Raw genomic sequence first — 22,977 nt, 5'->3', positions numbered from 1 at the left:
GAGATTTTTTTTGTCTGTTTACTTTAAAGTAAAATTCCTACATGATTCCTATGAAATTGCTGTGTTACAAGGAAGCCTAAATCTCGTAGTTAAAGGAATTCAAAAGGCACTTTGATTTTGTGGTTTTGTATATGCAGGAAGAGCAAAAGATATGTGCCAACCTTATAAACGATTAGCGTTTATGCTGTCTGATATAACTTGCACATCTCCTATACTGCATGCGCCGAAATTGAGATTGATTTCAGACGCTGCTCTTCTTGCAAAAGTTCGGGTTCTGTTTCTCGTGCGGCCTAAAAGGGTTTAGACGAGGTAGGCTGGCCAGGCGAGGGAGGCAGGCGTAGGGCCGGAGCAGTGAGGCGGTGGGGCCGCCGCCGGCCGCGGGCGAAGGAGGATAGCAGCTGAGCCAGGGAAGGACGGGGGGAGCCACGAGGATGGCCCGGCAACGCCGGGTTAGCACGGCTGGGGGGCAGTGGAGACAGACTTGGCTGCAGGTACGTCGCATGGGATGGGAGGCAGCCGGATATAGGCTGGGAAGCAGGAATTGTGAGGTCACGCGCGTTAACCAAAAAGAAACCGAAGTTGAAGAACAGTACGCATGGACTGGGAACGGTTGGCTTAAGATCCGATGGCTCCTGTTCATCGCCCGAAAGAAAAAACATGCACATGTCGTATAACAATTCCCTATAATTTTGTATCCATGGCCGGAGGAGTTTATAATAAAACCGCATTTGTACATGGATTATCGTAAGAACAAGCATCCGAGGAGTAAGAACAAGTGTAGAAGAAGTCGCTTCCAGCATACTAATAAACACAACAAAGCCCGATCCATTCAGTGAGAATCAGGAGTAGCAACCAGTACAAGGAGCGCTTATTCACACCAAGCAGCAGACATATCCTACTACAGGGCGCTCGATCTGTAGCAGTACCAGACACATATATATAGATCCATACGTAAGCAGCTGCTTCAGGCGAAAGCTGCAGCAGCCGCGGCGGCGCCAGCAGTGCGGAGGATCTGGAAGTAGAGCTGCGGGTTGGCCAGGAACGCGGCGCGGGATATGAGGTAACCCATGGCGCCTGGCGCCTTCATGGTGGCGGCGGCGGCCGGGACGGTAGCCATGGGCCAGAGGAAGTAGGCGGTGGCGGCGACCCCGACCACGGTGGCGGCAGTGACGATGCCCGGCAACATTTCCGCTGGTCTTTGTTGGGCAGGTGTGGGTGTGGGTGGTGATACAAATGGCAGAGCTTGCGCGATTTCTCTTTGCAGACTAGTCACGAGTGCACTGGACTCCAGTAGTTAGCTTTGTTTATGCATCCAGTCCTGGCTCCTCTTTTGAAGTTTTTTTGTTCGCAACAAGTGCGCGATGTGCTCTCAGCGACACTGAGGGCAGCTAGAATATATGCCTACTGCTTTCGTCCTTACAAAAAGACAACTTTAGGTTTAGAATAAATTAAAATTTCTTGAGTGTGATCAAGTTTATAAAAATTAATATCAATAATTATTTCTATGGTGCTTGGGAGGAACCGGTAGTTCCTCTCGACGTAAATTTTTGCAATCACCTGATGTAAAATAAATTAATTAAATGTAATTAAAGCTAGTTTAGTAATTTTAATGCGCACATTAAAAGAAACCGAAGTTGAAGAACAGTACGCATGGACTGGGAACGGTTGGAAGCCTGCGAGTTCCCGCGTTCTTTCTCCCAAATTTCCTATCACACCAACACACACGTGCACCAGCGGCACCGCCGCCCACTTCAATGAAAAACCTCGGCGCCAGCAGCCTAGGGTCTTGACGTAGACCATCTGGAACAGCCTACAAGGCGTGTTTAGATCCTGTGACTAAAATTTAGGAGGTATTACGTGAGGGTGTCGTATGGGGTGTTCGGATACTAATAAAAAAATAAATTACAGAATCCGTTAGTACTCCACGAGATGAATTTATTAAGCCTAATTAATCTGTTATTAGCACATGTTTACTGTAGCACCGCGTTGTCAAATCATGAACTTATTAGGCTTAAAAGATTCGTCTCGTAAATTAGTCGTAAACTACACAATTAATTTCGTAATTAATCTATATTTAATACTACATACTTATGTCAAACATCCGATAGAACAGTGGTTTAGAAGGATCAACCAAACACCCCTTAATTAGTTCGGCTGCAGGGATTGCCGGAGCCACCACCTATATGGGGCGGGGCTCAATGCTGGCCGCCTACGATGTACTGCCTCCAGACTCCGGCTACTTGAAGGGGCTCGCCGCTGACTATGTGCAGGGGCTTGTCGGCGCTCATCCAAGGGCCTGCCGTTATTAACCTGTTTCAATGGCTAGATGGTCGCCCAAGGAAACATCGGATGCTGTCACGCCGCCCGCACTCGGAGATGGAGGGAGCTGCAGGAGACACGAGCGCGAAGAAGTACTGTTGGCTGGTTTGGTGTAAGAGAAAAATACTGTTTTGGTTGAAAATTTACGATCGTTTACGACCGTATAAGCCCAGCCGAACAGGCTGAAGAGATCGCGCTGGGAGATAAGGAGCAACTTATGAGGCGAACTACTATTCTACCCTTAAGATTTAATTTGGAACTAGTTTCCGGCCCACATAATTTAGGTTCCGCCCCACAACTTAAGTTCGTCTATATTGGTTCTTATTATTTTATAGCCATTAGATCTTTCCAAACGGATGGCTTTAGTTTTTTTCAAGCACTCTAAAATTTCTGTTTACACCAAAATTTGGGAGAAAGAACGCGGGAACTCGCAGGCTTCCAAGATTATGCCAATCAAGGAGGATCGATGTCAACCGATTCAGATACGACTCTAGAATCGGATCTCTTGGGATGACGTCAGCGGATAGCGATGATGAACTACGGTTGGCGCCAGGAAACTACATATCGGACTCTGCAAAAAGAGAAAGATTAGAGTCCAAGTTATCTTAAATTATAAATGTTTTCATTTATGCCAAGGATTGTAATGAATCGTGCTCGAGTAGGATTCATGTTTAGACTCCGGGTATAAATATCAAGCCCCGGCTATTGTAAAAGAACAATCAATCCAATACAAGTCAATTACTTTTTTCGGCTCCGGCCACCCTTAGGAGTAGAAGTAGAGTAGATCTCGGCGAGTTCTTCAGCAAGTACGGCTGCATCGATCCGGTCGACCTCCACTGCTTGTTGTAAGTACCATCATGGCTTATACCTCTGTTCGTACGACTGCATCGATCCGGTCGACCTCCACTGCGACTCTGGTATAAGTTAGTTATCGATTCTTACCTAGTTCAAGTATGGCTGCATCGATCCGGTCGACCCCCACTGTATGAACTAGATCAAGGTCAAGTTATCGGCTCTACCTTAGGCTGACAGTCTTTGGTAGATTCATTAAGTTACCGATATTGCTTATTGCTTTCATTATTTAACTAATTACAACAATATCACTCTACCCAATTGGGATTAATCTATATCGGCCTTATATCTTGTTTAACCCATTGTTTGCTAATCTAAATTGATCTAATCTACACCTTAAATGATGAGTTATGTTTTATCGGCTGTTTTATGTCAATCCTGATCGTGCATAGCGTGCGGTTAAGGCGTGTTGCGTCTTGAGTAGATTTATTGGTTAGCAAGAACCGTCCCATGGCCCGTTATCACGGCCTATGTGATTCTGCCTCACACCCCACTGTTAGCACCATGGAGTGGGGATTGTTATTTGGTAGATCTATTCTTGATAAAGCATGACTTTAGCTGTGCGCTATGCCTGAATCGGCTGTTTTAGCCGATATCGAGTGCTTTCACGAATAGTTTGCATCATGAGACTATTGAAGTAAAGATAGGTTGAAAGATATGTTAGTCCTATGATCTTATTATTATATTACGGCCTGCATGATTCTGCCTCATGCCCCACTGATATTAGTAATGTATTAGGGTTGTCGAGTCTTTTGTTATTTCTACGGCCTGCATGATTCTGCCTCATGCCCCACTGGTCATAGCGATAGATGAGGTCTAACATGTTCATTAGATTTATCTTTATTAAACGGTTAAGTGATGTTGAATTGTTTCTTTATATAAAAGGGGTTCGGTTACTTGTAATCATTGGCTTAGCATAAACCAGTCATTGTTGACATCTTATTGCCATTGATTAATATTTGTTCGAATAATGACATTTACCCTGAATGATAACCGATTCTTCTTATACAACTCAATGAGCTTTAATCGATTTATTCTCATGAATATGCTGGAATCGACTATTTAGTTGATCTCCTCTCATATCGGCTCTCAGAGCTGCACATTCGAGACTGTTTGGCAACACCGGCATGTTTCACCCTTAATTACTTATAAACTTTCTCTCCTTGTCAATTGTAGGGTCAAATTGACTGGCATGTCTCGTGAGGATTGCGCAGGATCGACCATCCCTGCGCTGAAGCTAGGCAGATCTGCTCCATCGAGCAGACACTTCCAGCTTGCTGCGTGTGTCCTCGGCACGGGACAAAAATTCTGTGTCGACACACGTTTCTGGCACGCTCGGTGGGACCCCACAACCGTCATGGCGGTTCACAACAACAACGACATCCTTATGCTGCATTATGAAGATCTACCTGATGGGGATAAGGGTACTATCAGCAAGGCTATAGAAGAGTTTCAGAACAAGTGTTTGTTGTCCTACACCAAAACACATGACAATACAATTGTTCAGAAATTTCCACTACCAAGAGTTCTGTTACACGGGCAGACAAATATAACTGAAGTTGAAGACAGGCATTTCTTTAAGTAAGTTGTAGACAAATCTATTCGTGACACCATATCAAGCCATAACGAAGCTTTCGTAGACATATTCCACAATGCCATGAGAGAGACGATTCATGGATTTCCAGTTGGTCAAGGTGGGCCGGCTTATTACAATATTCCAGATCCGTCGACCCAAGGGACCAATCAAGTCGGTACCAGCCACCAAGAAGCAGCACCAGCTGGTAGTGGTGATGTCCAGATAGTTCAGGGTTCATCTAAACAAACTCAAGGAACTACTGCAAATCAGATACAGTACAATCCTGGACCATCGATACAGCATGTGCAACAGCCGGCGGGGCAAAGTCAGAACCAGGTGATCAATTTTGGCACATCAAGCCACATACCGTCATCGGCTCAAAAAATAGCACCATCAATTCAAATGATCCGTAGAGATATAGATCCTTATATCTATAATCAGAGACTTCAAGTAGCAAGCCAGCAAAGGACCTAGCATATTGAGATTCCATAAGGGTATCACTATGGCATGGATTATAACACCCTTCACATGATGCCAAATCCAGGATATCAAGGCACATTGAAGGGTCGAGATGGCGACTAGAGGGGGGGTGAATAGTCTTTTCTAAAACTTAATCGCGTCGGCTAACCGATACAAATGCGGAATTAAAACTATCGGTCTAGCCAAGACTATACCCCACTATATATGTTCACTAGCACCTTGCAAAGATAACAATTATGCAACAAAGGTGCCGGGCTAGTTAGAGCTCTCCTAAACAATTCTAGGAGCAAGGTTACACAAACCTATGCCACTAGTATTTTAAGCAACAAGAGAGCTCCTACACATGCTAGTAAGCAAAAGCACAAAGCTAACAAAGCTCACTAGCAATGCTCAATAACAAGGCAACCAATGCCTAATTAGAGAGCGCAAATACTTAGCTACACAAACTAAGCAATGTGACTAACAAGGTTACTAAAACCAAATTAGCCACGCAAGGGAGCTACTTCTATGCTACACAAGCAAGAAGGTAATTAGCAAGCTACACAAGCTATCTAATTACAAGAGCAACTACACAAGCTTAATATGTATAAAAGTAAATGCAAGCTTGTGTAATGGGGATGCAAACCAACGGGAAGAACAAGGTTGACACGATGATTTTTCTCCCGAGGTTCACGTGTTTGCCAACACGCTAGTCCCCGTTGTGTCGACCGCTCACTTGGTGGTTCGGCGGCTAATTAGCATCACTCGCTAAGCCCGCACGTCGGGCGCCGCAAGAACCTACCCCTTGAGTGAGGGTAGCTCAATGACACGCTTTACTAGAGTTGCTCTTCGCGGCTCCCGCGGGGCGAGCACAATGCCCCTCACAAGCACTTCTCCGGAGCGCCGCACAAGCTTCTTGCGTGCTTCGACGGAGACCACCACCAAGCCGTCTAGGAGGTGGCAACCTCCAAGAGTAACAAGCACCACCGGCTTGCAACTCGATCACCTAGTGCCACTCGATGCAACCTCACGATGCAATCGCACTAGAATCGCTCACTCACACAATCGAATGATCACTATCAAGTATATGTGTGATGGAGGGCTCCCAAGCACTCACAAGCATGGACACTAAGTCCCTTGAGGTGCTCAGCACCAGCCATGGCCGAAGGCCACTTCTATTTATAGCCCCAAGGGCTAAACTAGCCGTTACCCCTTCACTGGGCAACGGTCGGGCCGACCGGACGCTCCGATCGTGTTGACCGGACACTGGACCTCAGCGTCCGGTCGCCCGCAGACGACCACGTGTCCCGATTCCAACGGTCACTTGACCTGACCGGACGCAGCAGCTTCAACTGACCAGACGCTGAACCCCCAGCGTCCGGTCGTTTCCAGTAAGCTCCCGAGCATGACCGGACGCGTCCGGTCGAACGCGATCGGACGCAGCCAGCGTCCGGTCACACTCCAGCTACTGCGTCACCGTACGTCAGCCTGACCGGACGCAACCTGCCAGCGTTCGGTGCATTCAGATCTAGCGTCCGGTCAGTTGACCGACGCCAGCATCTTCGCGACCAGCTCGTTTTCACTTCTAACTTCTTCACCCTTGCTCCAATGTGCTAACCACAAGAACTTGCATCCGGCGCAATAGAAAATAGGCATTCTATTTTCCTGAAAGCGCCGAATCCCGCCGAGCTTACGAACACCACCTCCTTTGTAAATGTGCCAACACCACCAAGTGTACACCATCATGTGTATGTGTGTTAGCATTTTCACAAACATTTCCCAAAGGATGTTAGCCACTCAACTTGCCACGCCACTCGATCCTAGCGACAATGCAAAGTTAGATCACTCGAGTGGCACTAGATGACCGATATGCAAACAAGTTTGCCCCTCTTGATAGTACGGCCATCTATCCTAAACCCGATCATAAACTTCTCTACACACCTATGACCGGTAAAATGAAATGCCCTAGGTTATACCTTTGCCTTGCACATTCCATTCCATCTCCTTCAATGTCGATGCAACACATGCACCAACACGATCAACAATGATATGATCCACTTCATATCATCACATGATCATATTGGTTCATCGATCTTGACTTTACTTGCTCTTCACCATTGCCATCGTCCATCGGCGCCAAGTCTTGCTCAAGCTTCACCGCCACGCGGTCCATCACTCCAAAGCCTTCGACTTGCCCTTCACGCTTGCAACCGGTCCATCAAGCCAAGTCTTGTCTTGATCTTCTCCACCTTGATCACATGACTCAATGTCATGTCTCATGTGCATTAAGCTCCTTCATCATCACATGTGTGAGCTTTGCAACATCTCCAAGCCATTTTCACCTTCATGGCATATGTTTCTCACACACATGTACCTGTGGACTAATCACCTGTGTATCTCACATAAACACAATTAGTCCACCTAGGTTGTCACTCAATTACCAAAACCAACAAGGACCTTTCACACATGAGATTTCAATCCATAGATGGGTCAGCAGATACAGAGAAATCCAAATCCGCAAGCTGATGAATTGTTGCTGAGGGTGACCAAGATGATGAAGAATCAGTTTGGTTTGAAGCCAAAAGGGTTGACCTTTTTCGTACAAACGGCCGTATCCAGAATGGTATGATCTGGTCGCTCTTTCCACAAATTATAGGCTCCCAGAATTCGCTAAGTTCACTGGCCAAGACAATACAAATACGATAGAACATATCAGTTGGTATCTTACACAATTGGGCAAAGCGTTGGTTGAGGATGCCCATCGAGTTCATTTCTTCTCTCTATCCTTATCAGGGCCAGCCTTCACTTAGTTTTCATCATTGCCAATTGGGCTGACCTGGAGAAGAAGTTTCATACATATTTTTACACTGGGACTGGAGAAAAGAAGATTACCGATCTGACAACTATAAGACAAAAGACTAATGAATCGGGCACTGAATTTCTTCAGAGGTTTCGAGAAACCAGGAACTTGTGCTTCTCCTTAAACTTGGCCGATGATCAATTAGCTGCTTTAGCTATTCAAGGAATGATGTCGATGTGGAAAGAAAAGCTGTTGGGACAAGAATTTGACAACTTGGGTCAATTGGCTCAACGAGTATCAGCGCTCAATAGCAAATTCTAAAGTATGCGCAGAGATACCCAGTTCCAGAAGAGTACCATAGTAGCCGAAGCTTATGATCCATACTCAGTCGATGACAACTATGAAGATGAAGAACAAGAGGTTGCTGCAGCTGAATGGAATTGGGGCAAGAAGACAGTGATGGTGCCAAATCCTTGGGGAAGAGGAGTCGAGGAGAGCTATGGCTTTGATGTCACCAAATTAGATAAGCTCTTCGATTTCTTGCTTGAGAAAGGGCAGATCAAGTTGCCCGATGGTCATGTCATGTTGCCCCCTGATCAGTTAAAGAATAAGGAGTTCTACAAGTTCCATAATGCTACTTCTCATTCCACTAATGAATGTAGAATCCTCAGGCAGCATATACAGAGAACTATTCAGCAGGGGAGGCTTAAATTTGATACGCCTCGGAAAATGAAAGTTGATGATAATCCTTTCCCAGGGGATCAAAACATGGTTGATGCTGGGCTATTCAAAGGAAAAACTAAGGTCCTAACATCAACCAAATCAAAAGAAGCTGGAACAGTCAATCCCAAGATGCAAGTATCGGCTGATGAGTACAGAGAGATTAGAAGATGTCGTGCCGAGCAAAAGAGCCGAGACGAGCAGGGGGAGACATCAAAAGTAGAGATGACAAAGCCGCGGATCACATCTCGGATTCTATTGAATAAATTGCAGCGGCAGAAGGAAAAGGATTATCAACGTTGGTTGAAAGATCAAGCGTACTAGCATCAACTGAAAGAAGAGAGGCATGAAAGGGAACATACCGAATTACATTGGAATTGTCCCTTCTTTAGACATTGCTAGAATGAAGGTTTGAAATTGCCTACCAGACATGACTGTCCAGAGTGTAGCAATCAATATCGGGAGTATAGGCAGTCTCAAACCAACCGCCGGTCTATCCATGCTCAAGATGCATATCATCATAACAACATGGATCGTGCTTAAAAAATAAAAGTGTTAATGATCGGCTTGGAAGAAGAATCGTCGATCAGGACTGGGCTGATCATGAAGAGGAAGGCACTGAAAGAAGATATATGTGGCAGGAAGCCTAGGAAGTTTAACAAGAAGCCAGAAGAGAAGGGTGCAACGCCTAAGGAATAAAGAGATGGAACAGGCTCAGGCATCTGGTAAAACTCAAGTGTGACGTACCAAGCAGATAGCCGATAGGAAGCAACCATCGGCTAATATCCAAATAGCTTTTCTATTGCCATCAGAATTTAGAGCTCCAGCAGATCAAGAAGTTTATTCGAATTTCGATGAATCAGAATATGAAGAGATAGTTTCCAAGTTGATGGCTATACAGCAAGCAATATTTGACAAACCAGTCAAACATCGGCACTTAAAAACGTTATATATGAAAGGTCTTGTCGATGGGAAGCCGATGAACAAGATGTTGGTAGACGGAGGTGCTTCTGTCAATCTTATGCCTTACACTACTTTTCGTAAACTTGGCAAAGGACCAGAAGATCTGATGGAGACTGACATGATGCTTAAGGACTTCGGGGGTAATACGTCCAAGACTCAGGGGGCAATAAACGTCGAGCTAACAATCGGAAGCAAAACTCTGCTCACCACATTCTTCGTCATTGATGGAAAAGGGTCGTACAGTTTGCTCCTCGGTCGTGATTGGATTCATGCGAATTGCTGTATACCGTCGACCATGCATCAGAGTTTGATTCAATGGCATGGAGATGATGTCGAACTGGTTCGTGCTGATGAGTCCGTAAGCATCGCAACAGCCGATCCAGTCTTTTGGGAACTAGGAGATTTCGAATGTTTTTCTGGCAAGTCATGGAAAGGAGGCTTCATTAAGATCAACAATAAAAGCCAACAACTGATGCAAGCGATCGGCTCTGAGAGTTTGTTTTAGTAGAGAAATCACGGCTTCACATCAGCCATTGGATTAAAGAAAAATAAGTGTTGAGTCTTGGAGATGGGTTTAGGCCGACGTATGTGGATGCTGAGTCAAAGTATAAGTGCGATTCAGAGTTAATGGATTTCTTAAAGAAGTTCTGTTTTGCTTAATAGGACGCTTGACCTAGGTTGATTACTCGTTTGACCTTTGATATTGAAAGTTCTGCGGGACGTTATCCTAACATATGGTCAACATTTGATAGTCAATTCATTCTCGGCTCTAATAGCCTGTACCAGAAAAGTATCGCCTCTTCGAAGACATAAAAGTCGATACGATACGTATCGCCTCTAGAGCAAAAACAAAAAGCAAAAACAGTCATATACAAAAGCATCGCACTGAGACACATTCATGAAAAGAACAGGAGTCTTTTGTGCATCAGATTACCCTAGATACAATCTAATCAAAGACCTTGTTCACCACATCCTGGGCAGATGTGATGTCTACTATGGCCTCCGCTGCCATAACAAATTCTTTGAGCAGGTCTTCATGTTCCTCAGGGCCATCGCCAACCGAGAAACCAACCTCCATGGTGTGGAGGGCATGCCCGGTCTGAACCTGCGCCGCGGTCAGTGCCACCGCTATGCCATGACGGACACCGTGGAGGGCGATCTCCTGAGCGTAGGCCGGAATGTCGTGGAGGCGAGCACTGATGAGGGAGCCGTAGGCATTGACAGCATCCACAGCCACGTTCACCGCCAGTTAGAGAGACTCTAATTGCACCATCATGGCTGATGATCATAGAAATGGGAGAACTATCAAGATAAAAATGGTGGAAATTAGAATAAAGACATCCCTGAAGTTCGTCTTACCTATCACCGCGGTGTCAGATTCGGCCAGCCGCGCTCGGATGACGCTAGCCTCCTCTTCAGCCGCATGAAGAGCGGCCTGAGAAGCCTCGAGACGGATCTCGAACTGACCATTCTCTCGAGTCACCTCGGAGTAACGGTTCTGAGCCACCCTCCACTCCCGGAGGAAGCGCCGAGCATTGTCGCCATTGCACGAATCGGAGGAATCCGACGATGAGGCCGGCGCGGAAGATACAACGTCAGAGGGTTCGCCGGCCCTAGGAAGAGGAAGAAGGCTGTCGTTCACGACGAACCTAGAAACAGAGAAGAAAAGTTCATCACCATGAATAGGGGATTTATAGATCGTCGCCATGAACAGAAGTCATTAATCTCACCTCATGCGTCGGAGATGTCGACTCACTGGCATATTCTCCTCCGGGATCTCCTCCGCCACTCGCTTGCCGTGGTTATCCTCGCCGGCCATGGATTTGATTGGATCTATGAGAAGGGAAGGGAATCGCTACAGGGTTTTGGAAGGCGGAGAAGTGCAAAGGAACAGTTGCTAATGGAGATGTGTTCGAGGCTGAAACCATCGGCTGGTATTTGAAGCCACGAAGCGAAAGAGGTGAACGCCTCGGGAAATGCGGTAGACAACCGCAATTAATAGAAGGCGAATCATCGCCTCACTAATGCCAAAGAGAATACGGCGTTGGGTGACTAAAGGTAGAAAATCAAAGGGTTCTCTTAATAAAAGCCATGTTTTCAGACTCGATTGGAGTAAGACCAGAGGTCTAGGATCGACTGTTTTAAATTAGCTCTTTAGCCAAAACAAGAGATACAACGAGACACCAAGAAAGTATGGTTATCGTTAGTTCTATGCAAAATACATGTGTTAACCTATGGATTACAAGTTCGAAACATCCTGGATAATTTTCAATATTTCTAGCCGGACAACATCAGCTTCTGCAATCTTTTGCTCGTATTCTTCGGCTGTTCCAGGAGTGTTCTCTAGAATACTATGGATGGCTCTACTTCCTTTCACTTTGGCCAATAGTTCTCGTTTCTTCTGTTTGATGGCATCGGGTATTTGGGCCAGAGTAGACTTGCGATGATCAATAGCAACCTTCACATTCTCCAGTTCCTTCTCAAGTTCAGCACGTCTGATTTCCAGTTGGGAAAGCTCTAGATCGGTCCTAGAGGAAGAATTTTTTAGATCATCAATCAGCCGCATCAACTCTTTAGCCTCTTGCCTGTTAGAGTTATCCTTGGCCATCAAAGCTTCATGATTGGATAGGTTCCTCTGAATCTTTTTCACCTTCAGGGCTTGATCTTCAAAAGCAGACAAATATGACAAGACTCTAAAGAGGGCTGGAGATGGATCGCCCTTTATAGCCAAGAAGACTCTCTGCATTGAATCAGTATCGTGGACCAAATCGACTATGTTCTTCTCAAGCATTGACAATATATGTCTTAGCCGATTTCTGGTCTCTTCTGATAGGGCTTCGCTAGAAGAAGTAGCTGACGATCTGATCTCATCCTCATCAAAATATTCCTCAAAATTGAGAGAGTAGCTCCGGGCTAGAAGGCTGAGTGCCTATATACAATGGAAAATGTGATTAGGAGGTTTGATTCGGTTTATCAAAGGGTGGATGGCAAAGAAGATATAGTACCTTCTCTGTAATAGCCTGTATCAGAAAGGGGGGAATAGCTGATGATGCATCAACGACATCTGGTTGAATCGGCTCCGAGCTTCCAGCATTAGTGTCTGCAATAACAAGGAAGGATTTTTAACTCATGTTTGTTGCAAAGAAACGAATGGAGCAAGTAACTCCCTCACCATCAGTTGTTTGCCGGGCTAGGGAATCAACAGTCTGAGTATGGACAGCAACAAGACCATCTTCAACGTTGGTAGGGTCACCAAGCGGATTGTCGGGTGTTTCCTCGAGAAGTATCTGACACAAGTAAAAAGTCAGGTGAAGGGTGAAAGACTAAGTAAATCAAAAAAATTAAAGAAAATACTTCGACAAGCATCAAGAAAAAATTCACATTTTCTACCGTTGTGGAAGCATCGGTTACTTCCACCAGAATCGACTCCTGTTGAGGATCGGCCGACAAAGGTTTGATTGGTGTTGAATCAAGCGCCTGAGATAGTAGTCCCACACCCAAAGCAGACTGGGATGTAATGCTCGATAACTATAAGAAAATGGGATCTGAAAGTTGAACATCAGTTTGAGGAAAGTATGAATCATTCACCTGAGTAGCTGATGGCCTTGTCCTACGGAGTCTTTTCCAGTAGTAGCCTTCTGAGTTACCCCTGGAACCGCTTTGCGCTTTGGGATTGACGTGTCACGATCGTGGGAGCGGCAGGGGTTCTCATCAACTTCTTCAAAGAAGGTGCGGTTGATCCCATCCTTGAAACTGGGCATGACGGTTGGTAATCGATAGGATGCCCTCTCCTATCTAGGCTTGGAGGATCGAATTCAATGTCCTGAAAAGATTGGTTAGAACGGTTGGCAAGAGAATTCACCAAGTAATTTCCCTGAAAAGGGAATGAAAAATTACCTCACTGTCAGAAGCAAATCCCCCATCCAGAGCTATACACAGAGGGTGGACTGGCCCACAGAAAAGATGGGAACGCCATTCTTGCCACCAGGAGTCAAAGAGGTTGGAAGAAAAACTAGCTCTGACCCAATCATGCCAGGAAAAGGAGGGAAGGTCTGATCCCAATTGAAATGCTCTGGAAGCTTCCAGAACATCACTAATATCTTCTCTCGGCTTCAGGATGTTCTTGAAGAACAGGCGAGGGGGAAGTTAACCGAGGCCAAACTGATGGGCCACAAAAGAAGGGTTGTAAAACTCATAGGTTGGAGGATTGCCTGGGATGGAGGAACCTTTAACCATTTTGCCACGACCGTGATGAAATTCGGCTGGGAGAACACAGGGCTTAATAAAGGAATTGAAGATCGCAGCCGCTGTCTCGTCCGAACAGCCGGATTCAAATCAGAATGTGAATGGAAAAGTCAGTTCATCATCCTCATTATAAGGTAGCCAAGTCAGGATGGCTGCATCAAACCCTCTATAATACTTTTTGAAGAGGTGGCCAACATCGAAGTCAATTATTATGGCTGATGCAGCCTCACCATAACTCGTACACTACCGAGTTCTTCCTTCTTCGCCTCTATATTCCTCATCAAAATTAGAGGAAGGAAAGCTCAGGTCTCTGAGATCAGGTCTTACAATCTTGTGCATGTACAAATTGAGCCACAATTGTATCAGCCACCAAGGGCCGCTGATAGTCTGTATTGGTTCATTCTTTAGTAATTGGGTGGCCACCTGGTACATCAGATGATAAGCAGCTCCTAGCAGATATTTTCCAAGAGGGATATCCTTGACTAATGCTAGGTGCTCCCCCATGAGTTTGTGATTATAAGTCGAACCACAAGATGACCCACAAAAGATGAATCTCTCCAACCACATATTCAGAAAGGCCACATATTCTCGTTCGCTAACAGATGATTCGTCTTTGACGTGATTTAGAATGTAACTTGCCCATCCGGTGTAGTCTGCTATCTTGGTCAATCTTCTGGAGCTGGCACTCAAGTACTCATAGGGTTGCACTAATTCGGTAATTCTAAGGCCGGTCAACCTATATACGTCGGCTAGGGTGATGGTCATTGGGCCATGGCTAAAAATAAAACCATTCAGAGCATTAGACCAGAAATAAGAAGCAGAGATCAAGAGTGAATCATTCCTCTCCATTTCGGACAACAAAAGTGTCAGGCACTGGTTCAGATCATAAAGCTTCCAGTCTCCGCCCTTTTTTGTGGATACCCTATGAAAACAATCTCTCCATCCCTTAGGCGCTTTAGGCTAGTTTCTGAAAGGAGTTTTGTTCCAGGAAGATGAATCCACTATAGACTATTTAAAGGGGATCTGGTTGGTTTCTTGGCGGATAAAATCGGATGGATCAGGATCACCCATAGGCCCGAGAAAATAGACATTGGGAACGATAGCTGATAGAATCAAGATCTCGTTCCTCATTTCCTAGAAATCGGATAAAATAAATTCAAGAAGAGAAAAAATACGGGGTAACGGCCGACACTTGGAGAGTGGAAACTTGGAAACATACCTCAGGAACATGGTCATTGGTTGCCATCACGGTCGGAGTAGGTTCAGATCTAATGAAGATAGCTTGAATGACGGTTCGATGGAACGGCGGATTTTGCTAGGGTTTGAGACCTTGGTGATGACGGCGTCGGCTGTTGAAGTTGGCTCAAGAAAAGAGGAGAAAGCAAAAAAGGCCGAGTGCGTCAAAAGAGATACTATTGAGATGTTACATAAGACTCAGGCCGAGAAGTCAGGAGTTATGCGTATATCTCGGGATAGAGCGGTTGTGGCGTGTTAAATCAATAAGCTGGAATTTTGGAATAAAACCATTTTATCCCAAAATTGGGGGCATGTGTTTACACCATAATTTGGGAGAAAGAACACGGGAACTCGCAGGCTTCCAAGATTGTGCCAATCAAGGAGGATCGATGTCAACCGATTTAGATACGACTCTGGAATCGGATCTCTTGGGATGATGTCAGTAGATAGCAATGATGAACTACGGTTGGCGCCAGGAAACTACATATCGGACTCTGCAAAAAGGGAAAGATTAGAGTCCAAGTTATCTTAAATTAGGAATGTTTTTGTTTATGCCAAGGATTGTAATGAATTGTGCTCGAGTAGGATTCATGTTTAGACTCCGGGAATAAATATCAAGCCCCGGCTATTGTAAAAGAACAATCAATCCAATACAAGTCAATTACTTTTTTTGGCTCCGGCCACCCTTAGGAGTAGGAGTAGAGTAGATCTCGGCGAGTTTTTCAGCAAGTACGGCTGCATCGATCCAGTCGACCTCCACTGCTTGTTGTAAGTACCATCATGGCTTATACCTCTGTTCGTACGGCTGCATCGATCCGGTCGACCTCCACTGCGACTCTAGTATAAGTTAGTTATCGATTCTTGCCTAGTTCAAGTATGGCTGCATCGATCTGGTCGACCCCCACTGCATGAACTAGATCAAGGTCAAGTTATCAGCTCTACCTTAAGATGGCAGTCTTTGGTAGATTCATTAAGTTACCGATATTGCTTATTGCTTTCATTATTTATCTAATTATAGCAATATCACTCTGCCCGATTGGGACTGATCTATATTGGCCTTATATCTTGTTTAGTCTATCGTTTGCTAATCTAAATTGATCTAATCTACACCTTAAACGATGAGTTATGTTTTATCGGCTGTTTTATGTCAATCATGATCGTGCATAGCGTGCGGTTAAGGCGTGTTGCATCTTGAGTAGATTTATTGGTTAGCAAGAACCGTTCCATGGCCCGTTATCACGGCCTGTGTGATTCTGCCTTACACCCCACTGTTAGCACCATGGAGTGGAGATTGTTACTTGGTAGATCTATTCTTGATAAAGCATGACTTTAGCTGTGCGCTATGTGTAACAACCCGGGTTTTTGGAGAAGCCAAAAATACAAACTTTTTAAATTTTTCTTGCAATATGTGAAGCATGTAGATGCTAGGTCAAATTAAGAACAATTTATAAATAAATTGTTGCATGCATATAGACTTACTTGTAGGAGTTTGCCGGAGTTCTTTTGTTGGTTTAGTGTTTTTGTGTTGGAGAGCACAAGTCCGTAGCAAATCCTTTTGATCCCTTCTAGAATATCTTATGAATCCCTTTTCCTCTCTCTCAATTCATCTTCTTGCTTTTGAACCTCATTCGAATCCCTTAATCTAATTCATAAAGTCAATCGACCTTCCTTGTAAATTAATGCCCATCGAAGCCAACCCTTGGCATTTGGATTCCGAGACCTAAAGTAGACTCTAGTGGACTCCACTAGGAGGTGTACATGTTGGCGACATATGTATACAATACACGAGCCTTGGTTTATTTAAAAAAATAGGAAATAGAAATAGAAAAGGAAGGAAATGGTAGGGGGGAAAAGAAATGACCCAAAACAGCCCAAGGCGCCAGCAGGCCCAGCCAGCCTCTCCTCCCTTCTGGCCTCGGCTCAGCCTGTCCCACCAGCCCGCTCGCCCTCAGCACAGCTCGCCACTCCTCACTTCGGCCCGCCCCGCCAGCGCCTTGGCCCAACCAGGCCTGCAAGCCACGACGCATAGCCTGGCTAGCAGCCGCACGCCCCACCAACCCTAGGGCAGCGCACGCCCAACTCCCAGACCCCGCCGCCACCGCTCGCAAAGCCTGCTTCTACGTGCGCGTCCTGACAGCGCCCCGTCTTCTACGCCGCTTGATGCGCGCCGCGTGTCCCCGCCTGTGCACGGACGTCGAGGATGGACGGAGCCCCTGGAAGCCCTAAGCCGCTCTCCCTATAAACACCAAAGAAGCCGGCACCCTCTCCAATCCCAGCAACCGCCTTTGGCCATCTTCATCTTTGCCACATAGTCGAATCCTAGTCGAAAGCCGGTGTGGTTGCCGACTACCATTGAAGCATTCTCTAAAGCCATGACTCGTCCACCGTTGCCGAGACCACCATTGTCGAGACCACTGTTGCCAAGACCACCGTTGTCGAGACCACCGTTGCCGAGACCACATGGCCTCGCTGGCCGAGACCACAGGGCCTCGCTGTCTGAGACCACATGGCCTCACTTGCCGAGACCACCATGACCCCGTCTACTGCGAGCTGTACCCTCTGGACCATGAACCCTAGTCGTATGTCTTACTGAGACCATGGGAAGCCCCACCTCGCATCTTTCCGTATACGCATATCTACCTTGTTGGGCCCTATTCTTACAACCTATCTGTCCATGACTGTCTTACAGGAATTCACCTATCATCCAGCTATGGAATGTGCTACTCCGCAGTCATGTCGAGTTGTTGCGTCTTTCGGTCGTGTTTGGTTCTTATCGCTGGTTGTTGGTGTTGTTGCCTATGTGTCGAGCCTTCGAGCCGACTGAGGGATCGTACCTCGTTCGGACATTACGATCGCGGGATCCATCTCGCCATGACCGTGAAGCCGAGTGTAACTCGACCCCTCGCTTTTTAAGTTGATTTCATAATACTACGAGTGTTAACTCCTACCTTCGGCCCTAGGACATGGTCGCGATGGATTCGATATCGATATCAATATCGATGCGGATATCATCCGCTCACATCGAGCCTTTCGCGACCTAGCCTATGGGAGATGACCTGGGAAATAACAATCGTGGAACGATGGATGCCAACACGTGTTGGTATAGCTTATGGCCACGAGTTCACCTCGCCATGACCATGGAGCTACGCCTCTCTTTCGCTTTTGTTTGCTTCTTCGTGCACAAGCCCTTGTATGCTTGTACCCCGTTCGACCATCGCGTTTCTTTGATTCTCGCGGTGACCACCGCACCGCTATGAATCAGAGAGATGACTTAGTGCTAGTGCACCCAGGTCGGGTACCCTACGAGTGGCTTACGCACTTGGTGTTCTTGAGTGTCGCTCCTTCCGATGCCCCGTCTTTGTCATGGCGTGTGTGTTAGAAGAAGTGGACCTTGCCCTTGGTTGTTCTTGCTCTTATTGCCCCGATAGCCCGCTCTGTTCGATCCCATCTTGCCCATGACGATTGGATCAAAGACCAGACTATTCCCTTTTGTTAGCAAATCAATGGTCTATGTCGTACCTCGGACCCGTGCGTGTCGACCCGATCGACCGTCTAAAACCATCTTTCCCGAAGATATGTCTGAGAACATGACCTGGATATTCCTAGCTAACCCCCGCATCTTTTGCCGTGTTGAGCGACTCTCCTCTCGGCTCCCGACGTTAGTGTGTCATGTGGATCGAGAGAAACCATTGATGTCTAATCTCTTTGCGCCACCACTTCCTACCATAGCGGGCGAGCCGAAGTACGTTGGAGCCAAGTCACAATAGTGTTATTCGTTCTTGTCTGCTTCTTGTATCCAATGGTGACCTGTGGGATAAGGCTAAAGAGCCAAACCCCGTCGTTCTTCTTTCTTGGGGCCCGACTTCCAATCCCCGTCAATTCAATGACACCGGATCGAAAGCTCGTGAGCCATGGTGTTTGCTCTGGATAAGCTCTGGCTTAAACCGTTTATCGTAAAGCCATGCTGGCTTGGCCATAACTTAAGCTTGTGCTCAGCAAACCACCACTCGTGTTTCTTTGGCCCGAGGAAATCGGACATCCATCGGGAGGGCCAAGTCGTTTCCTCTTTGTGTTCATTCTGTGTCTTGTCGCCTTTTTGGAGTATTATTTGTTCTCTTGCCTTGAGTGTGTTTTGGGAGGTAATTGCCTCGAGGACAATGTTGGATCAGAACCCGATGGAGTAGGAGAACGTGATCGACGACAGGACCCTACGAAGAGGAGACCTTGCTGATCAACTACATCAACTAACGAAGATTTTTACCGCTACTACCTCGACATCGCAGGTGTCATGGCAGCACCCTCTTTTAGAGAATCCTATTAGACATTGCATAATATCTAGAACTGCTAGCGCTTTATATTTAATCATTTGCTAGTATATTGATGCATGCTACCACCTGAGCCATTATCACCCTGATGCAACCCACTCTACCACGTCACCCTGCCTCACGCATTCGCTCACTTATATATGCTTACTTGTCTGTTTGCTTGCATATTACATCACTATACTTATTATTAACTTCACTTCGCAATATGTCGAGGATGTGATGCTGGTGGTGAACCCCTGGGAATGTTTTGGCTATGGGAGCCGGACTTGGTGGTGTGTGAGCATGCTGCATGTGTCTTGGGTGCGTGGAGAGTGAGGGTTGTGTCGACCGAGCTAGAATAACGATGAGCCTAGGGCGAGTCTTGCCATGTGGTGCTACCTGGGCACTTGGATATGGAATACTTGTGGTGGGTAAATGGTAATTGGAGGTGGCCTTGGGTGTGAACCTCGGAGAGGTGGAGCCTAGGGTAGAGGTGCTATGGTGGCAAGTAAAATGGAAACCCTGATGAAGACATTCTGGCTTGGTCATCCCTAAGGACTTACTAGTACTCAGACTCACCGGGAATCCTTTACATCCCACTCGCCCTATATGGTGTGGGACGGTTGGACTACTTGGTAGAGCGATGCCACTACTGCTAGGCGAACGTGTGCAAGGAGGTACGGGGTGCACGGTTTTCCCCCCACACCCTTCTGAGACTTCAGGAGGCCTTGTGGACCGGCTCTTGACATCCGGTGGGCCCCGGCTCTGTCTACGACTCACAGTATCAGGCATCCCAGACTAGACTTGGGATGTTCCAAGGCTGAGAGGTAGGGTGGCATCATTCTAGGCTAGCAAGCGGCCGTAATCTGCCTAGACGGGGCACCATCGAGGATGGCTATCTTGTGGGTATGTAAAACCTCTGCATAGTGTTTGGTTGATCGATCGATACATATGCTGACTTGTCGGCTATGGACCTTTCCTGGGTTTCGCTTAAACTAGATAGGAGATGAGTCCTTCTTTCCTCCCTCCAGGGTTGGGGAATTTTCCGGTCGTGGGCCTTGGGGGCTGCGGGCCGTTGAGACAGGGCTGAGAGGGAGTTGGCCTGTCGACTTGAGTGTGTGAGATGAGATATGGTGTAGTGGTGTGGAGATGGTTTGGGATGGATGGTTGGTGGATGGATATGGATGGTGTGGTGGTGAATGTGTTAAAAATTGAATATTATTATTACAATACAATTGTTATTTACTTCTCATGCGCTAAGAATGCAAACCACAGCCAAATATTAGGATCGCCAGATCCCTTGTTTATCTTTTTCCACTAAAGCTCATCGGTGCTGACCATGGCCTGCACACATCTGGCGGTGTGCAGATTTCCTGCTTCTCAGAGATGCTGACTTTAGAAGGATTAGGAGGTCTCATGCCTACGCTCAAGTTTGGTTCGGAGATGGAATCTACGCTGCACTACGCCAACTCTGATGATGCCCGTAAAGAAGGAGCCTTCACTCGATAGTCTTCCACTAGATTAACTCTGTAATAGGTGTGTTTCCCAGTGGTGTAATATCTTGTATTCTTGTAATCTTACGATGTATGACTATGACATCGACTGAAATATGATAATATGATGGATCAGTTCTTAGTTTATCATATTATAATTCATTCTGTGGATTTTCCCTTCGTGGAAAATTGAGGATGTTTCAGTTGGTATCAGAGCCATACTTGACCTTAGGACGAGACCTTTAGTACCAAGCACTAGTTTAGAAGCCAAACATTCTATCTATAGTGGAGTCATATCTACTAACGCTTGATTCCCCGTCTTTACCTTGAATTCTACCGCTAATTGACTGTCCCTGCCTTGACAACGTTGACCACTAGAAAATGATTCACTCATTATTACCCACGTTAGAACGATAGATGTGTGAGACTCAAAGGCTTAGGAGTCGCCTCAAGTCAACACTATGCATATAGGAGTTGGAATGCTGTCTGATTGCCTGGATCTTATGTTGTTGTGTTTCTCGTGCTTCCTGCGAATTTTATTATCTGAGTGTAGGTTATAGAAGCTATTTTATTTACATGTGACTCTAGGACCCTGGCTAACCTAGCAGGCTATGAACCAAGACCGCCATATGACTAGACAAAACCTCTAGAGATCCTTGGACACCCCATACAAATTTGGATTGAGTTATCGAAGAAAACAAAAGGACGACAATTCCTTTTGCAAATTTCTATGGAACAACTACCCCGATCAAGAAGCAACACCCTGCCTCATACCAACCGGGCAACACCTTAATCTCGGGGACGAGATTCTTGTAAGGAGGGTGGACTGTAACAACCCGGGTTTTTGGAGAAGCCAAAAATACGAACTTTTTAAAATTTTCTTGCAATATGTGAAGCATGTAGATGCTAGGTCAAATTAAGAACAATTTATAAATAAATTGTTGCATGCATATAGACTTACTTGTAGGAGTTTGCCGGAGTTCTTTTGTTGGTTTAGTGTTTTTGTGTTGGAGAGCACAAGTCCGTAGCAAATCCTTTTGATCCCTTCTAGAATATCTTATGAATCACTTTTCCTATCTCTCAATTCATCTTCTTGCTTTTGAACCTCATTCGAATCCCTTAATCTAATTCATAAAGTCAATCAACCTTCCTTGTAAATCAATGCCCATCAAAGCCAACCCTTGGCATTTGGATTCCAAGACCCAAAGTAGACTCTAGTGGACTCCACCAGGAGGTGTACATGTTGGCGACATATGTATACAATACACGAGCCTTGGTTTATTTAAAAAAATAGGAAATAGAAATAGAAAAGGAAGGAAATGGTAGGGGGGAAAAGAAATGACCCAAAACAGCCCAAGGCGCCAGTAGGCCCAGCCAGCATCTCCTCCCTTCTAGCCTCGGCTCAGCCTATCCTGCCAGCCCGCTCGCCCTCGGCCTAGCTCGCCACTCCTCCCTTCGGCCCGCCCCGCCAGCGCCTTGGCCCAACCAGGCCTGCAAGCCACGAGGCCCAGCCTGGCCAGCAGCCACACGCCCCACCAACCCTAGGGCAGCGCACACCCAACTCCCAGACCCCACCGCCACCGCTCGCAACGCCTGCTTCCGCGCACGCGTCCCGACAGCGCCCCATCTTCCACGCCGTGTGTCCCCGCTTGTGCATGGATGTCGAGGATGGACGGAGCCCCCGGAAGCCCTAAGCCGCTCGCCCTATAAACACCGAAGCAGCCGGCACCCTCTCCAATCCCAGCAACCGCCTTTGGCCATCTTCATCTTTGCCATAGAGTCGAATCCTAGTCGAACGCCGGTGTGGTTGCCGACTACCATTGAAGCATTCTCTAAAGCCATGACTCGTCCACCGTTGTCGAGACCACCATTGTCGAGACCACCGTTGCCGAGACCACCATTGTTGAGACCACCGTTGCCAAGACCACCGTTGTCGAGACCACCGTTGCCAAGACCACATGGCCTCGCTGGCCGAGACCACAGGGCCTCGCTGGCCGAGACCACATGGCC

The sequence above is a fragment of the Miscanthus floridulus genome, chromosome 10 (genome assembly GCF_019320115.1).
Source record: "Miscanthus floridulus cultivar M001 chromosome 10, ASM1932011v1, whole genome shotgun sequence".
NCBI lineage: Eukaryota > Viridiplantae > Streptophyta > Magnoliopsida > Poales > Poaceae > Miscanthus > Miscanthus floridulus.
This window is presented reverse-complemented; position numbering follows the sequence as displayed.